The 17,907-nt window shown below is 39.9% G+C and overlaps 1 protein-coding gene across 4 annotated transcripts in view; it reads left to right on the forward strand.

The window, feature by feature from the left end:
• The window catches only part of AFF2 (ALF transcription elongation factor 2), a 341,788-nt gene that overhangs the window by 212,606 nt on the left and 111,275 nt on the right, over positions 1–17,907 (forward strand). The window lies entirely within an intron of this gene.

A 17,907-nucleotide genomic window follows, 5' to 3' on the forward strand; every position in this document is an offset into this window, starting at 1 on the left:
ACATCATACAGAATGATTCCACTAGCTAGTGTTGAGAAGCTGGTCTTGAGTTTCGTACACTTTGAAACAGCTGAAAATCACAGATGATCTATAAATGTGGCAGTTGAAGGTTGTGGAAGAGCTAATTCTCAATTGTGTTAAACCATGTTTCTTTGGTGCTTCCCTGGTGTAAGGCTGCAATAATGTAGCTGTGAGTTGAGACTGAACTGTTTTTTTACTTTTACCCCAGGATCTCAAAGTAATTAACAAATAGGAATTGAATAATAACTTTGAAAAGTAGGTTGTTGGTTTTACACTTATGAAAATGTGTGGGTCTGATTTCAGTTCAGAGCGGCTTTTTTTTTTTTACTGTTCAAGTGTTTTAAGCTACGGAATGCAGAACTGCACTAGCTTAACTGACATTTCTGTAAATACAATATGTTCATTTAAAATGAATTCAAAATTATTCTGGTGGTTCCCCTTAATCTATGAAGGATACAATTTCAAGTAAATCCCTATAGGGGAAGAAAAATCAATGCAGAGATACCTACACAGGTTTTTAAAACCTATTTTAAAATTAATTTAAATACAGCGATTCTTAGTGCAAGTTTATGTATAGGAAAGGACTTGTCGGAGGTCAGTGATTTGTCTGTGACCACATAAGAGATGCAGGACTAGACTAGGTGTGGGTGCCGAATCCACCAGGCTCTGATGGTCCAGTTCTTTACTCATAAACTCCAGTCAGGGAAGGACTCATTCAAATAAAGTTTGTTGATTATGGTTAAATGACTAATTGAATTTTAAAATGAAATAGTTTCTTCTTCAGATTGAATGAGAACTGGACAGGAATGCTAATGATAAATAGGTTAATTTGCATGAACAGCATTTATTTGTGAAACTTAGTAACAAATTAGTTTTTGCCCTTTGCTATTTGATTTCCACTAATGGCTTGGGTTTTTTAAAGAATCTAGCCAACTATACCCACAGTTCTTAGTAACAGAATGGGTACAGTCATGTTTCAGAACATCTAAGTGATCCAAACCTAACATCAAGCACATTCTGTAGTAAAAAAAAAAAAAGGCAAAAAAATATTATTACATCTTAAAATGATTTTTCTCCTAAAGCAAGTGTATTTGGATTCCACTGTGAAAAATATTTTAGTGAGTATACCATAAAATACAATATTTCAATAGTTTGTAACCAACAGTAATAGACTTGTCAATCATGGTTTATAGTTATAAGCTGAATTTCAAAAGAACAGTGCTTCAGAGCTCAGTGGTATATAGTGCATTTAATGGGACCAAAGCTCTCTATAGGAAGCCTGATATAAAACCTGAAGACACTGAGTACATTTTATGAACCAGTTGCTCTCTGTTCTGCTGCTTGATCTAAAGTTCCAGTACTATCAATCAGATTTCTGCTGCAATGAACTGCCTTCTTATGGTAGGTGATAGATTTTACACATGAGAGATCAGAGCTGCAATAAAGCTACTTTTATTTTTAGCTTCCAAATGAAGATCAGCTAACCCATTACTATCACTTTTTCTCTTTTACTGCAGAAAAATTGTTAAGGCAGCTTCTAAGAATTTCCATAGGGCTTTGGGAGGTTAGAAGGCAGTCCACTGTGAGACTTGGTATTACGAGGCCAATTTGTTTCTTTAGATCTGCGTGTGCAGCTACCACCACTTTACCTGGGAATTACAGTACTCAAGGACATAATAAAATTAAAGCAGAGAGTGAGGCAGAAAAACGTAATGGTATCAAGTAGAGCTGGATAGCGTGATCCAAATAACGCCTGATAGATTGACAGCTCCTGTAGTCATTGTGTATTTTAGTAATGTAGTATTCATCAGATTGCAGTTGTATTAAGAAGTATTTAATCTTTCTAACATTGGTCGGTTTTAAGGATACTGGAGTGTATGAGTGAACTTACAGTCAAACTTGTCCCCAGCAACATTTGTGGCTACACCATCAACCATACAGCATGATCTTACTGACTACAAAACTCTATCCCCCACCAATTCCTTATATATTTTGTCACTGGGATCTGTTCTCTGTATTTCAGTTTGATCAAATATGACTGAATTTGGGTTTGTTCATCTATATGTTTTGTTAGAGACCTTTTAAGCTGGACTTGTTTCTAGATATTCCCCAACTTTTTTAAGTTTATGAGCAATTCAAGTGAAAATTCAGTTATATTTTCCACTTACATTTGTCCTAGCGATAGTGTTATAGATTCCATTGGCTTTGTTAGAAATCCATAGGATTTGGTAGTAATGTGCTTGCAGTGATCATATCGCTGAGTTACACCATGACTGGTTGAGCGATGTGTGCAGAACAAAGATACTTTATCTTCATGATGCTGTATTCTGCTCCAGCAGCCAGGCTGCCTGTGTGTCGTTACAGAATTCAGGTGTAGACACATTGGCATCATGGAAGATCAGACCAAAGGGATGTGTGAGCTTTGCAAGATAACCTTTCAGGAACATGCTTCTAGGCAGAAGAATGGAGGCAACATACCACAAGATAGATTAATTGACCAATGTCTTGTGTTTGTAGGGTGATGCGAGATGCATGACTTCTTGCCTAAGTAAAGCTTTCTGAAATACGAATTTCATCCATTTTGTAGTATTTCAATGTACTTTATTACATCCACATGCTGGAGTAACCCAATCCCCAGTGCTCTGCAGCATGTAAAATAGAAGGTAGAGTAGCTGGGATTGTGTCTAAATTCTGCACATGCACATGAGCACATGTACGTGTAACTAACCTCAGATCCTAGTTTCTACTCAAAAATCTTGAAATGATGAACACTAATGTGTGCATGTGTGTGTATACCATGGTGAACTTTTATAGCTGAAATCAGGCTATGCAAAAATACAGCACTTGGCTTCCCTGTTTTTTTAAATTCCAAACTCGCTGTAAATCTCCATTGGGTATTGTGCAGTCAGATTGCAGCCAGTCTACTCTGATTAGTTTATTAGAAGCATAGTAGGCAGGAACAGATAAGGTGCAACCAGTTGCACTGAGAAGGATTTTCTGTCAACTTCCATGATTTTGAGGGTACGAACTCAGCTCACGACTTATGTTTCTGTTATATAATTACCACTGCAAGTCTGTCATCCTCAAACATCCAATCCTTTTGTTCTGATTTGGTTGTTAGCATTTGGCTTCTGTCCAGTTGGAAACTACCCAGAATCTTTTTAATCAAGCACATCCTGTGTTTCGAAATCATACTGCAGAGTAGTCTTGGGTAGTTTCCATAAAAGCCTAGCTAAAAAGAAGAATGTAATCATAATGGTATTCTTCCCCTGTCATAAAATTACTTCCTATACTTACTGTATTAATACAGTATTAAAAGGCCCTTCTCATGGGCTCAGTGAACTACCGGAAACCATTTAAAAACTTAGAGCAGCAGATTTTAATGGATCAGTCAAAAACAGCTTATTTTATCTTTATAGAGTTTTCGTTATTCATCATACTTAATGATACACAACCTGTGGGGGCTACAGAACAGCTAAATACAGAGGGCTCAAAACCAGAACAAGCAGCTTGAAACTCTTTGTGATATTTCAGCAAGGATTTTTCAAAGGGGGCTCACCACTGGTTTCAGTTGGGCAGGGATTTTGCTTCACAGTTCTAAAAAAATTTCAGTAAATACCAGTACTTTTCTTATCCCAAAGATTATCATAATACTTGATGGAAGCCTGTTTGAAAATGGAAATGTGCTTCTTGACATCTACCTACTTTTCATAAGTATCTAATGGCTTTTTGGAAGTTCTCCACTGTGTCAGGGACAGCCACCTGGGAACATGGAAAACAAAATTTGGCAGCATGTTCAAGCTATGAATTAAAGGTAATTCACGGTTTGAAATGAACCAGCATGCGGTCCTTATGAAGAGTAATCAGACATCAAGAGGATTTTACACCGAGGATTGTATATTGGATAATGCGACAACAAGTAATGTTGTTATTCAGAACGTTCGAATCAAGAAGCACTGATGAATTCTTAATCTTGAAAGGAATCAGTTTTAAAAAATTGGGATTCATTCAATGTTGATGCATCATTTCCAGTCCAATCACATGAACCAAAAATGTAAAATTCACCTCCAACTGGAATAGGAAGAATGTTTCTATTTATGTATCCAACTCTATATATCTGGCTTCCAGTCACAATCCAGCCCAGGTGTAATACACTGAAGAAGCTGAAATTTTAATATTTCTAATTGCAGTTTTAAATCCATCATATTAAAATCTAACAGTGTCAATTGATTCCACAGTGCTGATAGCCTGCTTTCTTTTATAGCATACGTTCATTTTCACTTAGTGAGTGTGGCAAGCTTTAATCATTAGGCTAAGTACTCTGTGTTTGTTAGAAGTAGAAAGTTCCAAAGATATTCCCTCTGGGTAAACTGGGAAGTCATGAATGCAAGGGACTTACACTGCCTTGTACAAATTATGATAAGTGAAACAACAGTGGCATGTAATTGCAACTCCATTAATCTTTAGAGAGCTCCAGTGCACCATATTAAAGGGACAAATAGCAAATGAAAATAGAAGGGTCTGTTTTGATAAGGTGTCATTTATCTTTCATATTTACTGTTTTGTTTTGTCAGTTCAAAGTTTGGTTTGCGTCCTTTTGCCTCGCAAGTTCTTGAGTTTGGAGCAATGATAGTCAGTCAAGATTGTATCATTTTGTTCCTCACTGCCGCAGGCTTTTTCCTTTGAGTAAACTACTAAGTAATTGGGACTAAAACATACAAGCATTTCCTATGGACAGTTGCCTGTAGAAGAAAACTTGCAAAATATTTCAGCTGCTGTGAAATACATTAAAATCCAGTGTCATAATTAAAAGCCCTGTATCCTTGAAGATAAGCCCATTATTCAAAATAATTTCTAAATTAGACTTTTAATTTGTTTTCATTATTCAGCTGGCTCACATACAGTTTAACCTCCCTGTCAAAATAAAGTTATTTCCCAATACATTATTCTCCATGATCTCTTTCTCCTGACATATTTATAAATCAGTTTAAAAGATTGTGGGAACAGAATTAAATTAATTCTCTTATAGTTTGCTGATCAATGTTGAATAATTTTTCTTGACTAGCAGAGACTTACGTAATTACTGCCTTTAATAATGCCTGAAACAAGCTAACCAACTGCATTCTTGCCAGCGTTGCTGATTGCAACTGAAGTGAGCACTGAACCATTTGAGATTCTTCTGATACTGTATAACCCCCCCTATTAAAAATTCAGCATTTATTTGCCCTGACTAACGAGTAGCAGTTGAACTATTTTGTTCTCAAGTAGGATGCACTACTGCATCACTGCCAAATGTATGCAACCACTGAACTGCAACCGTTGAAGTGTCAGTATTAATAGAGACAGGTAAGCAACACACATTAACATGTTTGGATTCGGGATGTGTTTCCTTGTCCACTACATATCAATTCCCATTTTGGTGGTTAGACTGCAAATCTGCCACAGGTTTCCCTGTATTTAAAGAGCCTTTTCCACAAGCAGCAGCATATGTTGTGCCTTCATGGCTTAAGGCCAGTCTCAGACCGACCTCCCAATTTACATTTCTGTGGGATGGCATCACTTCCGAACTACAGTGCAACTTCAAATATTCATTTTGAAAAACAAATGTACTCGGTAAATCTGAAAATGTAAATCGGGGTAGAGCAGAGGAAGCCACCACACTCAGTACCTCTCCCACCCATTTGTTTTGTGAGCTGCACGCTTACTGATACAAGGCAAATAAACTAACTTCTTACTTGGCTTTCTGGCCACCATAATTTGGACCTCACCCTGCTCCCTTGTGTCTTAATTCTGACCTGTCAGTAAATTTCAGGTTCAGAGCCAAACCATTTCTCTCTGACTCTTCCGTCCTGATGCTCTTTGCTCTAGTCCCTTTCATTCGTGCTGTCATATCTTACTGGTTTTGTAGGCTTCAGTAGCCTGAGACAAACGGAAAAAATTGTCACCCAGGTTCATCTGCGCCATGCTGCAAAATAGTCATAATCGGAAATGGGTGATAAGCTTGAAAGAAGAATGGATTTTGCCAGGAAGCTTGGCATTTGTAATACCAGAGCAGGCTTCAAACTCCCAATTTGTGTCCTAAATATCCTAGGTAAGACTAACAGCCACTTTTCCTAATATCACAACTTAATCCTTTGCATCTTTCCTCTGAATCCGTCTGACAACCCAAATAATCCACCACATTTTTCTCAGCTTTATACTCTCCATCCAGAGGAACTTATATTGCTACCGTTATCCTTTGGGCTGAGGGCTCAGCAGGGCCCCAAAGCCTATCAATTTTCTGGCCAGAGGGCTTATTTTTTATGAAGTAAAGTTCTCACAACACCCCATGGGGCTAGGCCACGCTCACTGCATTATCCTCTGTCTTGGCTAGCCCTTGGAGCCACAGATTCAGAATAGCTTTACCTTACAAATAGATCCTCCCAAACAGTGAAAAAAGAAAATATTCCCCACTGCTGGGCTAATTACTGTTCTATTTTCCTGGAGGAAGAACTGCTTCCCTCACTTGTGTCCGTGTATCTCGGAAAAACGCATTTTGAGACTTTCCTAATGCTGTAATGACAGCTTTCCAAAAAAAATTATGTAGCCCTGGAGGAGGAGGGAGACGTCTGTAGTATTACTCCAGTAGGTGCAATCCAATTGATTAATTAAAATCCATGTTATGGAAAACACAGGAGGGGGCCTAGAAAATTGGCAAATAAAAAGTTATGTCCTAATTTCCATGGGAGATTTTTATCCTTCAAGATAAAAATAGTAAACAAAACGTGAAGGTAGCTTAGCTTTCAGGAAATTGTCCCTTGCTGGAAAGTCTGGTTTAGTCAAAATGCTTCACAAAAAGATCTTTACAGGTTTTGAAAGAAAGATGTTGACTCATCTACCTCATATTGACAAGAAAGACTTAAATGCAGCTGTCAAGCTTATCTGAATCTGCAAATGTAGTATCTCCAGTAATGAGGGGATTGCTTTCACAGCTATCTACCTGTTAGACTCTACTGAAGTATTTGCTTTTGCATTATCCCTGATAAGTTACATGCACGTAACTGTGTTTTAAGGACATATATGTGCTTTTCTGCAGAGAGAGAGGAATACGCGTCAGTGCTGCCCATATTTGGTTTAGCATGAATTTCAATAGTTCCAGACAAATTTAAAAGCCTATACAAATCATATAGCTTCGAGTCTGGCTGTGTGCTAGACTGGAATTTTTTGTTAGGTCAGACCTTTATCTCAGCTTCTTTTTGTGGCTCTTTATGGGGAGATTGAAGAGGAACTGAAACTGGTGACCTGTCTTGACCTTTAGTACTGGATTAAAATTCCAACTTGCTGCCATGGCAACGGGGCCTTGAAAATTAGATCCTGACAGAAGCAGGGAGAAACTTAAAACTGCAACTGCTGCACCGAACTGAAGAAAGATTGCTTACAATTGTCAGTGACAGGCTCTTAATTGAAATAATCTGCCTTTCCCTGTACTTAAAAACAAAAAAAAAAAGGAAGAGAGAAATGGAAAAAAAACAAAACCCAAAACCAGAAAACCATCTTGATTTTTTCAGGCAAAAATCTGTTGCGATTCAAAGTAAAGCACATGCTGAAGAATCAAGCACAGTCTCTGGGGTGGCAGCAAGCGAACCTGTATGGTGAGAAGGGAGCCAGACGTGCACTCGCAAAGATCTAAATCACCCAGACCAGACTGGTAGCAAGAGCCAGACACGGCCAGTGTTAAATCACAGGTTAACTTTCTATATTCTTCTCCTTTAACCTGACATCCAGGACCAAAAGAGACATCAGTGTCGTATCTAACTCCCAGGATCCATGCAATTACCTGCTCTGTAGATGTAAAGGGATAAACGTAAGCTAGATAGTGCTATTACAGATCAAGTGTGATAAAAGTTACTCATTTTCCAATCTAATCAATGCAACAGTGTCAGAGGGAGATAATAGTGCAAGTGCTTCATTGCTAAAGGAGGTTAAGTTGTTGTTTCCCCCACGGAGAGCAGAATGCAGTTGCAACCTGAAGGATGAAGGTGCTGAGGGTCACATAAAGGATTTCCTCTCTTTTCCACTTTATCCAGGAATCCCCCGATCCCCAAACCAAATAACCTTGAAGATCAGGCTGCAGCACTGTCTCATGTTAACCTGTGGCTTTCCCCAAACACCTGAGGGTCCTGAGGATGCTCTGAGGGCTCTGCTCCCCGTCCCAAGGGAAGGAAGGACCAGAACAATCCCCCATCACACAGAGGGGTGCTGCCTTCTAACAGCCACTAGCCCCTCTGTCTAAAGTCCTGTTGGGATTGCTGTCTTCTTCACACAAATAAAATAAAAATCATAAAAATGTATAGGTCTTACATATCAGATAAAGGAGGTTTCTTAATGGACAAATAGGTACCGTTGAATTGGATTAGATGCTCTGTACAGCTAGATAACAGCTGCAGAATCAGATTGAATTGTAGGTACTATATAAAGCTAGATGAAAGTTTAACAGCTGTAGGTAGATGGCATTAAATTTTTGGAAGAGATCGTTTTGTCAAAGCTTGGTGTCCAAACTTACTGCAAAATCCTAAGACCGTGTCTGGAGTCTGAGCTCAAGTAGGAAGCGTGCACAGAAAAATACTTCCTTTAGTTTTCTTTAGACTGGACTACGAAGGTATTGGATTTGTTATGTATTGGTGTGTTGTGTAATTATAGGATCAGAGGAAATATTACAGATGTTCACAAACACAAAATTTTGGGTAACGTGTTTTGTATCATTCGCTTCATGGTTTAGAGATAATGTTTATTGCTGGTACTGTCCGTTATCAAGGGCAGGTAAGCATTAAGCAAGCACAGGTTGTGTTGAAATAATGCATTGTATCATCTTAACAAAACACTGATTTCTGGAGTGGGCTGTTGACTTGATATACTTTAGAAAGTGGGTGAGTAGATGAGCAGTTTTCTAACAAAGGAAAACAAAATCCACTTAACATTTCTCAGGCTCCAAGTTATGTGCCTCAGTAATGTCAGACAGTTAAAAATAGAGGCCATTATTTGAAATTTCAAGTGACGAATTAATTCCTAGAGAAAGCTAGTTATTTCAGAGGAGCTGCTGTCAGAGATGAATTCGGTCCGTCGTGTTGTACACTTGCCACTGTTACCATTTCCTGCAAAGCACTGCTAATTCTGCCTTAATTACTGTCAGGCTGGACTATGGAGCCCTGGAGTATCTGGCAATAAACTTGTGTTTTGCTGGGAGGGAAGGTAAAGAAACATTTAAATAGGTTTTTTAAATAAGCATGAAATCTCTGAAGATGCACTCTTGTAGTGCACGCTGTATATCAAAATATATAAGCATCTAGTTGTAACAATGGCTTTGTAAACACATTACTGAGCAAACTATGAAAAGTAATCCACCAAGGGGTTGTTTCCCTAACTCATAAGCACTAAGTTAAGAGACCAGTGCTATAAAGCAGATATGTGCTGTTAAAAAAATACTTCCTTTTATGTGAGATTATTTTGTGTTAAGCCCAATAGATGATTCATTTTTTATTTTCAGATGCATATCTTTTAATGCTTGGAAATATTTGTGTTTAAGGCAAAAGTCAGCCGTCCTCAGAAAATCCATGAATAATTCATTAATATGTGAATATGAGGCAAACAATGCTTCAGGGTGGCATGAGAGTGCCCACATGCACCTCACGTGGGCAGAGTGCTGCAGTTTCATGCAGCCGTACTACAGCTATCCGCTAGCTTTCTGTGGAATTACAATATTGTGATGTATAATGAGAAGAGCCTTCAGCACTGTCATTCCTTGTAGCAGCCTGCAGGCATGGCCTGAGGGGTGGCTGGAGCCCACCTCCCGGGGCACGCAGAGCTACCTCGCTCCCGAGCCCTGCGGTGGCTTGGTGAGTTTTCAGCTGCTCCAGGGCAGCCCCACCGCAGCAGGCCTGTAGGCTGCTTACCCAGGAGGAGCACAATGTCTTATAACCATTTTCGAGGCCACAGTTTCCAACTACTGTTGGCACAGCTGTCAATCACATGTGCATATCGTTTGCCTCCATCTCCCCACCCCAAACCAGTTCAGAGCCGCCTGCTGCAAAACAGAAAGGCATGAGGTATGAATGCCACAGTATGAACAGTTCTGATCTCGTATTGGCATCTTGCCTCATGCCTGGCTGAGGAGCCTTCCCACTATGCAGTGTTCATGGATAATAGCGAGAAGGAAAGGGAGATCACAACCAGAGGATGAGCTGAATTCTGGGTTGATAAGCTTTTCTGCATTCACCCACCATGTCTTCTTTCAAAGCAAACAGCAATGCTCCTGGTGACTACAGGGGGACTTTGCTCAGATAGTGTGCAGCTCGCTCGCAGAGGGATTTTATTCAGGAAATTGCAAAACTTGAATAAGAAAAGGTGTTAAGTGAATTATATACGAACTGGATATGGAATTAATCTGCCATAGCCAAAACCCAGTAAAAGCTCATGTATTGCCAATTGCTGACATTTCTTGCAGTTTTTGTAAATTGTGCAGCTACGCAAACACTGAGCTAAAAATCCAGTATCACCTTCCTTCTCCAAAATCCAGAACTTTCTATGCTATTCTGCTTTAGCCAAAGTGTCACATTCTATTCTTCTTATTATTAATTGACTCCTGTGAATTAAAAATCTACACAAGGATTGATATTGGTTGGATCCTTGGTAATACACGGTACACAGCTCAGACTGATTAATGCCAGTGAGAGAGCATTCATTGATTTTGTTTGCTTTGTTTCAACCAGTAGAAAAAGTACCTATTTGGGGGATTGGAGAAAATTTACGTAGTTGAAATCTTAGATATGACTGGTCATGCCACTGTTCTTAGAAGTAATGGGAGATCAAGACTTTTCAGAAGAAAGAACAATATGCCTGGTTATAAAGATTTTGCAGGACTCGTTTATTAGTTTAATGACATGTTGTTTCAGCATTGTTGTGTTTTTAAAGAGTGAAGGCTTTAATAAACAGCTGTTGTCATCTGTAGTGAGTTTTTGTCCATTCTGATAGGCAAAATTACTTCACATGTAGTCTACAGAACCCGCACCATGCATCGTTTTAAAAAAAGAATAAAGCAAACACAATGAATCTGTTAAATCATAATGGCTCCCAATCGTGACAAATTTGCAGATTAAAGCTCATTGAATACACATTTAAATGATAAATGATAATGGCTTGGAAAGAGCCATTATGATCTATTTCGTCAATAATCCACATTTTTTGCCTTGTAACTACACCAAGGATGAACATAATGAATACTGCCTGGTGAAAAAAAATTTTGTTTATGAAAGAGAATCAGAGAAAAGAAATTCTCAGATTAACAAATATAAGTGGTTGTTACTGTTTATATATACTGTTTATACATGACAGATTTTCCCCATTATTATTATTAATAATTTACAGCTCTAGAGCTTGTACTCAGAAAAAAAATATTTAGTCTTAATACTCCTCAAACTGCAGTTGATTTCACTGAGTTTTGGAAAGCATAAGTAAGCAGAATGAAGCAGGGATGCAGAATTAAACATTCGAGGTTTTTGACTGCAGATTGTTCAGCACTCGTGAGCACCCAGACCCACAGAGTCTGTGAGCAGCGTTCAGTGGGTTTGTCACAAACCTGTCATGTTTCCCATGCAGAAACACGTGCACATTTTCTTACTGTGCACTGGGATTTGCCGTGCCTGCCCAGGACAGCCTTCAGAGTACTGCAGCAGTTCCCAAGTACATTCAGTTCAGTCCAGATGGTGCTGATGTGTTTTGGCACTCGTGGGCATGCACCTGTAGAAGACTTGGTGGGGCTGTCTTGACAAAATCCTCAAATTGTGCTGAAACAAAATTTCCTGCTGAAGAAAGAGGAGGGGTGCGGGTAGACCCAAGTGTGCTGTGTTGCCAACTCTGGGTTTTAATCTCATGTGCGTGTGGTCTTATGCCTCATCAGGTTAGGACTTCAGTGGCGACTGCCTTTAGGACTGAGTTCCTGAAGGCCATTTAAAAAGCAGCAGCAAAACTCTGGTTGGTATGAGGGGTGACAAAGTGCATCTTTGTGAGATATTCTGACTGGAAATGAGCAGTTAACTTCAAGCTGAAATTTTTGAAATTAAGTGCACATTTTCATATGTGACACCCATGAGTCACTACAAATATGATCTGTGGTGGATTCATTTGCCTTACTGTGTTGCTGGATAAATCGAGTGAGTTAACAGTGGAGCAGGATCCCAGTATGCTTAGTCATAAAAGCTATCTCAGTGAAGTTACTAGAGTCATTCATCTGAAGGACATGAAGGTCCTTTTTAAGAACCACGTTTAGCAAGTACTTCTGGGCATTTTCTCTTTTCTGGTAACATAACATTAGCATCAAAGAGCCATGTAACAATAAACAAGACTGTTGGAACATCAACTGAGAAAAAAGAGCAAGATTCAGTTCTAGGGCCTAGACAGCCCTCTTAAAAACATCCACAATTTAGGTAGTTCTCTTAAAACAAAAATTACTTGTTATTCTGCTCTTTGATGTTGTGTAACACACAACTCCCATCCTTCACCTCAGATATTTTCACCGGGAGTGAAACACTTCAAGTGGCTGTTGTCTCAGGCAGTCGGTATCTGTAGCAACTCAGCATTAATAGCATCCTGTACTACCACAATGTTCTGAATTATAGAAGAGAGAGTGGAGGGTTTTTTAACTTTGAACACACGCTTTATGTAAATACTGAAGTAAAACACGAGCTTGCAATGAATTTTTGTAGCCCTTCTCCTCCCGAAGGCCATGTGCGAAGACATCCCTAAGGCCGTGCCTGAGCCTCTGAAGCTGGGCTGATGTTGAAAAGTGTGCACGAGGCTGAGAGTGCGGGGATGGCTGCGGTGTCACCCTGCGGTAGAGCTCCCCAAGCCCGCGCTGAGGACCTGGCACGGCCACTCGGCCCGCAGCAGCCTCCGGCATTGCTGCTGTGGCATTGCCGCGGCCGTGCAACCCTCGACTCAGCGGGGCGAAGCGCCGTGCTGCCTCTGCGCTCGCACCGTTTGCTCAACGCGAGGCTGAAATCCCCTACAGCACGCCGTGACGCACTGGAGACACGGCCCTAATTCTTCAGAGGCGTGAAGATGGCCAGGCGTGGGAGAGGCCGATTTCTTCTCCTTCCCTGGCCGCCACGTGGGTGCTGGTCTCAGCAGCCTCTGGCAAGCCGAGTGCAGAGTTGGGCCCTCGTGTGTTTTGATGACCTGGTCACTCCGTGTGTGGCCTGCTCCGGCCTCCCAAATCCCTGCAGTCACGTGAGGTGCTGTTATGGCTGGGCTAAAGACTTAAAAACTTCTCATTAAATATTCCTTTTGGCAAAGTATGGTTCATAGACACTCTCGGGGCGGGGGGGGAGGGGGGGCGGGTCAGTCCTGAGTGTTAAAAAAACAGCTCTATTTTTAGGCCTTTTTCCATATTAAGATATTTTCAAATGACTTGCTGCAATAAACGGGCCTTTTTAAATTTGAAAAGTTCGGTTCTAAGTTCAGGGCTAGCCCTCAGGCACTCTGGTGGAAGATCCTTGTACATATTACAGAGTGATTATTGACAGAGTTTAACTTTATTGACCCTGCTCTCCTAATTCCTAACAAATTTTCTAAATGTGCTCTTTAAAATCCCTACAGAGCACTGCAGACTTTGGGTAATTCCAGGGCTGCGTCTGAGATTATTGCTTTATTACCTTCCTTCTTTCCAACCCCTTCCCCAGACTGACTGGTCCTCTGACATTTCTTTTTTAATATATTCTAACCAGAATATGTGTGTTTGTCCTTCCTATAGTTTTCTGCTTAGTATTTATCCGCACATCTGATCTATTCTGTTGATTCAGGCACTTTCCACTCCTGCTGTAACGCATTTCAGCAATGTACTGGAAAAAAATAAAAAGGCTTTTTTTTTCAGCAATTTGATAGCTTTACCAATGGGTTCAATGAAAACAGATTACATGGTTTTTCCTGGATTGACAACTGAGAATGTTCTGAAAATCTGTAAACTTTCTACCTGTCCGATTTCCCTGAGCAGACTTGCATCTCTCCTATTCCCAGCACCCACCATTATACAGAGTTTCTTGCTGGAGGGTTGACTTGATTCGTTCTCCCCCACTGTCAAGCTTGCACAATTGAGGGATAAAAATCCTACTTGAATCAGTAAAGAAAAACCGAATATTTAATTCCTGCACAGGATTCTGGGATTGATAACTTATAGCTACACATCGTATAAATTAAGTACAGTTTGTGCTTAAGTGCTTTTTTATTAGACACTGCTGAGGTTGGTAATAGCACGTACATTCTTTGGAATTCAGAGAAAGTTTCTTGCTCTGAAGTGATTGAAAGTCAAGCGGTATGTCTATCTTTAGGTAGGAAATAATTCTGAAAAAGAGAAGGACAATGTGTTCTTCCTTATTTAGTATTTCCACCTTCCTTGGAAATAACCCTGCTGCATTAATATTCAATATGCCTAGCAATTCACCAAAGCATTTTCTTAATCTCACCTTTTTGCTATGATGGCAAATTGGATGCTTCTTTTAAGGGTTAACCTTTATTCATACCAAGTTTTAGCATTCTCTCTTATGTGAATTAATAGCAAAATATTGTCTGTAAAACATTGCCTGAAGTTTGTCAGGAATTTTCACAGTGTTGTCCTGAAAATTGAGAGGAAATATTTGCTTAGAGAAAAAATATTAAGTATTTTGGATGTCTTCATGCCCTCTTTGCATTTCTTTCGTAAAAAAAAAAAAAGAAGGAATCTTAGTTTAATTACTCAAATCGTCCCTAATTCTGTCCAAGCAGGACATGTAGCTGGAGGCATAGAAGTGTCCAGAGGAACTTTTCTGGGTGGTGATCTTATTTCGGGTTGAATGTGGCAATGCAGGAGGTAAGACTGTTGCCTGTGTAATCTTCACATGGATCTTCATGAGTCAGAAGATGTTTAGAGAAGAAAGCAGGGGAAAGTCGGAAAGAAAACTGAAGAAAATCAGCTTAACTCTGCCAAGTCATCATCAGCTCTGTTCCTGTTTCTGTTTCAACTTTCTCTGTGGGGCTAAGGAATTGCCTTAGACTAAGTTTAGGAGGTTGATTGGTAACGGTTATTGTGCAAAACTTACTGTCACTTCTTGATCCACTGAGCGCGTGGCCTGACAACTTTACTCATGCTCCTCATGAGTTGGCTTGTCCAGGTGTGCAGTTTGTATGTGTGATGCTTTAAGTCAAGACAGGTATTAATCATATCACTTGCAGTACAAAAGAGAGATGTTTAAATGGTACAGGGATGAGCATGGAATACAGTAGATGAAGAAGTAGATGAAGAAAAACACAGACGTTGGGGGAAGATGAATTTGTTGTTAAGGCGCTGGATTGGTGCTCAGGGGAATTTGATTTTAATTCCAGCTCTAACAGCGACTTCCTGTATGACCTTCTGGAAATTATGTCTCAGTTCTCAGTCTGTAAATAGGAATGTTTTTTCCCATTCCCTGTCTTCAGTTTAGACAGTACAGTTGCTACAGCAAGTACTCTTTTATACTATGTCTTTTTACTGACCCAGCACAAGGGACCATGTTCTCTCTGGGTGCAGCCACATGTGTATGATATGACACCAAGGTGTGGTTAGAGATAGGGAGGGGAAAAATGTAAAAGTGCAGAGTGGCTTTACATGTCACTGCTTAAGAACTTGCGGAATTTAATATGGGATGTTTGGGATAAACCCAATGAAAACATTGCCTATTATAGACTAAGATTTTTATAATTTCTGTGAACCCCTGTACTATAAGAGGCTTCTGTAAAAAAACTGTTAGTTCAATCTCTGTTAAACTCTAATAGGACTTTTTGCATAAGCTGGTTTTTAGCATGCATTTGGGATGAGTGCATTACCCAGGAGTAGTGAACTCACAAGCGAGTTATGCGGGTAATCCCAAATGAGTGCCAATAAAACTTTTATAACACATAGCATCATTATGGAATTTGTTTATGCCGCATATTTTACAGGGGGAAAAAAACCCTATTTTGGTCATATATTAGACAATTTATCTTTTTTTTTGTACTGGTGCTGTTTTTCACATCCCTCTGCCCCTAAAGCTGGGCCAAGTGAATACCAGCAATTCCAGAAGGAAGGGAAAATTAGAACAAACACATGTTTGAAATCTCTCTGAAAATAAAACAAGGGCCAGATTTTAATCTCCTTACTCGTACAAAACACCACCTTATTCCCTGAATAGCCCCATAGATTTCTTTGGAACCATTTGTCAAGTGAAGTGCTATTTGACATGTGCGGCAATACCCAGAATTGGCTCAATCTAAACTAGCTTTTTCCATTTAAGCCCTCCAAAGCTTGCTGTCTTCAGTGGTTAGAAACACATATTTATGGGTTTTTATCACATTAAAAAAAAAAAAAGTCTCATGCTGCTTAGAGGGCTTGTTTCAGCCCCTTTTTAACAGACTTGGGTGATGCAAAGTAGAATCCTGGCACTTTTATAGAGGTGAGACAGAGAAAAGCCTACCTGAAGGGGTGGCTGGCAGGCTGAGCACACTGCTTCCCACCCTGTTTGATAGGTCATGTTTGGGCAGCCAGAGATCAAGGAATCTGGGCCTCCCACTTTCACCAGCTGGAATCAGCAGCTTTACAAACCCCACCTCATACCACAGATGTAAACCTGTTGCGCTGGTGTAATACCCTTTTCCCCATCAATTTGGCATATTAGCTGCCATGTCCAATATTCAGTTCCCTCCCCTTGGGAGCAGTTATTTCACCTTAGAGACTTCAGTCCTATATCTTTCATAGTGTAAACAGAGTGTTGTAAGAGAGAGGTTTTATATCTCTTTCTTTTGTTTTCCTGATGCTGCGTTAATTTTATTGTCAAGATCATAGATCCTGAACTAGTAGACATAAGTCAATGGAAGAACTCGACTTGATTTTACTGAGAGCAGGATCAGGCCATAAATGTCCTGGGTTTGTTCTTCTGTCTTACATAAAATAACTCTACCAATAAAATGCCCTGTCTGATGATGGCTAATCAAGGATTGCTGCTTAAAGCTCCACGCATAACCTAGCTATCTCCACATTAACCTCCTTCTTTCATTTCCTTGGTTATGTTGAATAGGAAACAGTTATTGAACTGCTGCTATGTTCATAGAAACCATTTGATTAATTGACTATGTTTTGAACTCTTGTGGCCCGAGGCTGAAATATAGCTTAGACAAAAGTGACAGAAGCCCAGCGATGGGATGGGGCTATAAAAGCGCACCAGTAAACTGTCCGTGGGCAGCCCACATTCACATTCACATTTATTCTTGCGGAACTTGCAAAAAGTAAAGACAGATGTCCTTCTTATCTCATGGAGTCAATAGCAATAATATGTACGGATGCTGCTCACTATGAGTTGAGCCTACTCCTGCTGTCACTATGTCTTTATGAATCCACAGGGAGAAAACCTGGAAGGCACAGGAGGAAAAAAAAAAAAAAAAGGATTGCCAGAAATCCCTGTAGGCTATCTGAGAAGGAGCGGATGTGTAAAGCATTTCTTTCTGCATAAACATTTAGAAATCAAGCTCTCGTAAGTCAGGGATCCACCAAATGTGGTGTGAAGAGGCAGATGAAGCCTGCCTTCTGGCATGCCAGCATTTGCTGATTGATTTGGAATGCAGAAGGGCCCTTTTTATTTTTATTTTAAAATTTGAACCACATCTTAATACAAATCAGGTGAAAAATAAATTGAAAAATAGCAAGCCTGAGATTACAGATGTGCCAGCTTCATATTGTTCAGTTTAGCTGAGGTCATAGTCAAACCCATCAAGTTCACATCGTTTAGTGTATGGCCACTGAGGTAATATTCAAACAAAAGAAAAGCAGTCAGAATACTGATACGCTCCTACTTTGCCAGCTGGCCTCATTCA

This window comes from Phalacrocorax carbo, chromosome 11 (genome assembly GCF_963921805.1).
Source record: "Phalacrocorax carbo chromosome 11, bPhaCar2.1, whole genome shotgun sequence".
NCBI lineage: Eukaryota > Metazoa > Chordata > Aves > Suliformes > Phalacrocoracidae > Phalacrocorax > Phalacrocorax carbo.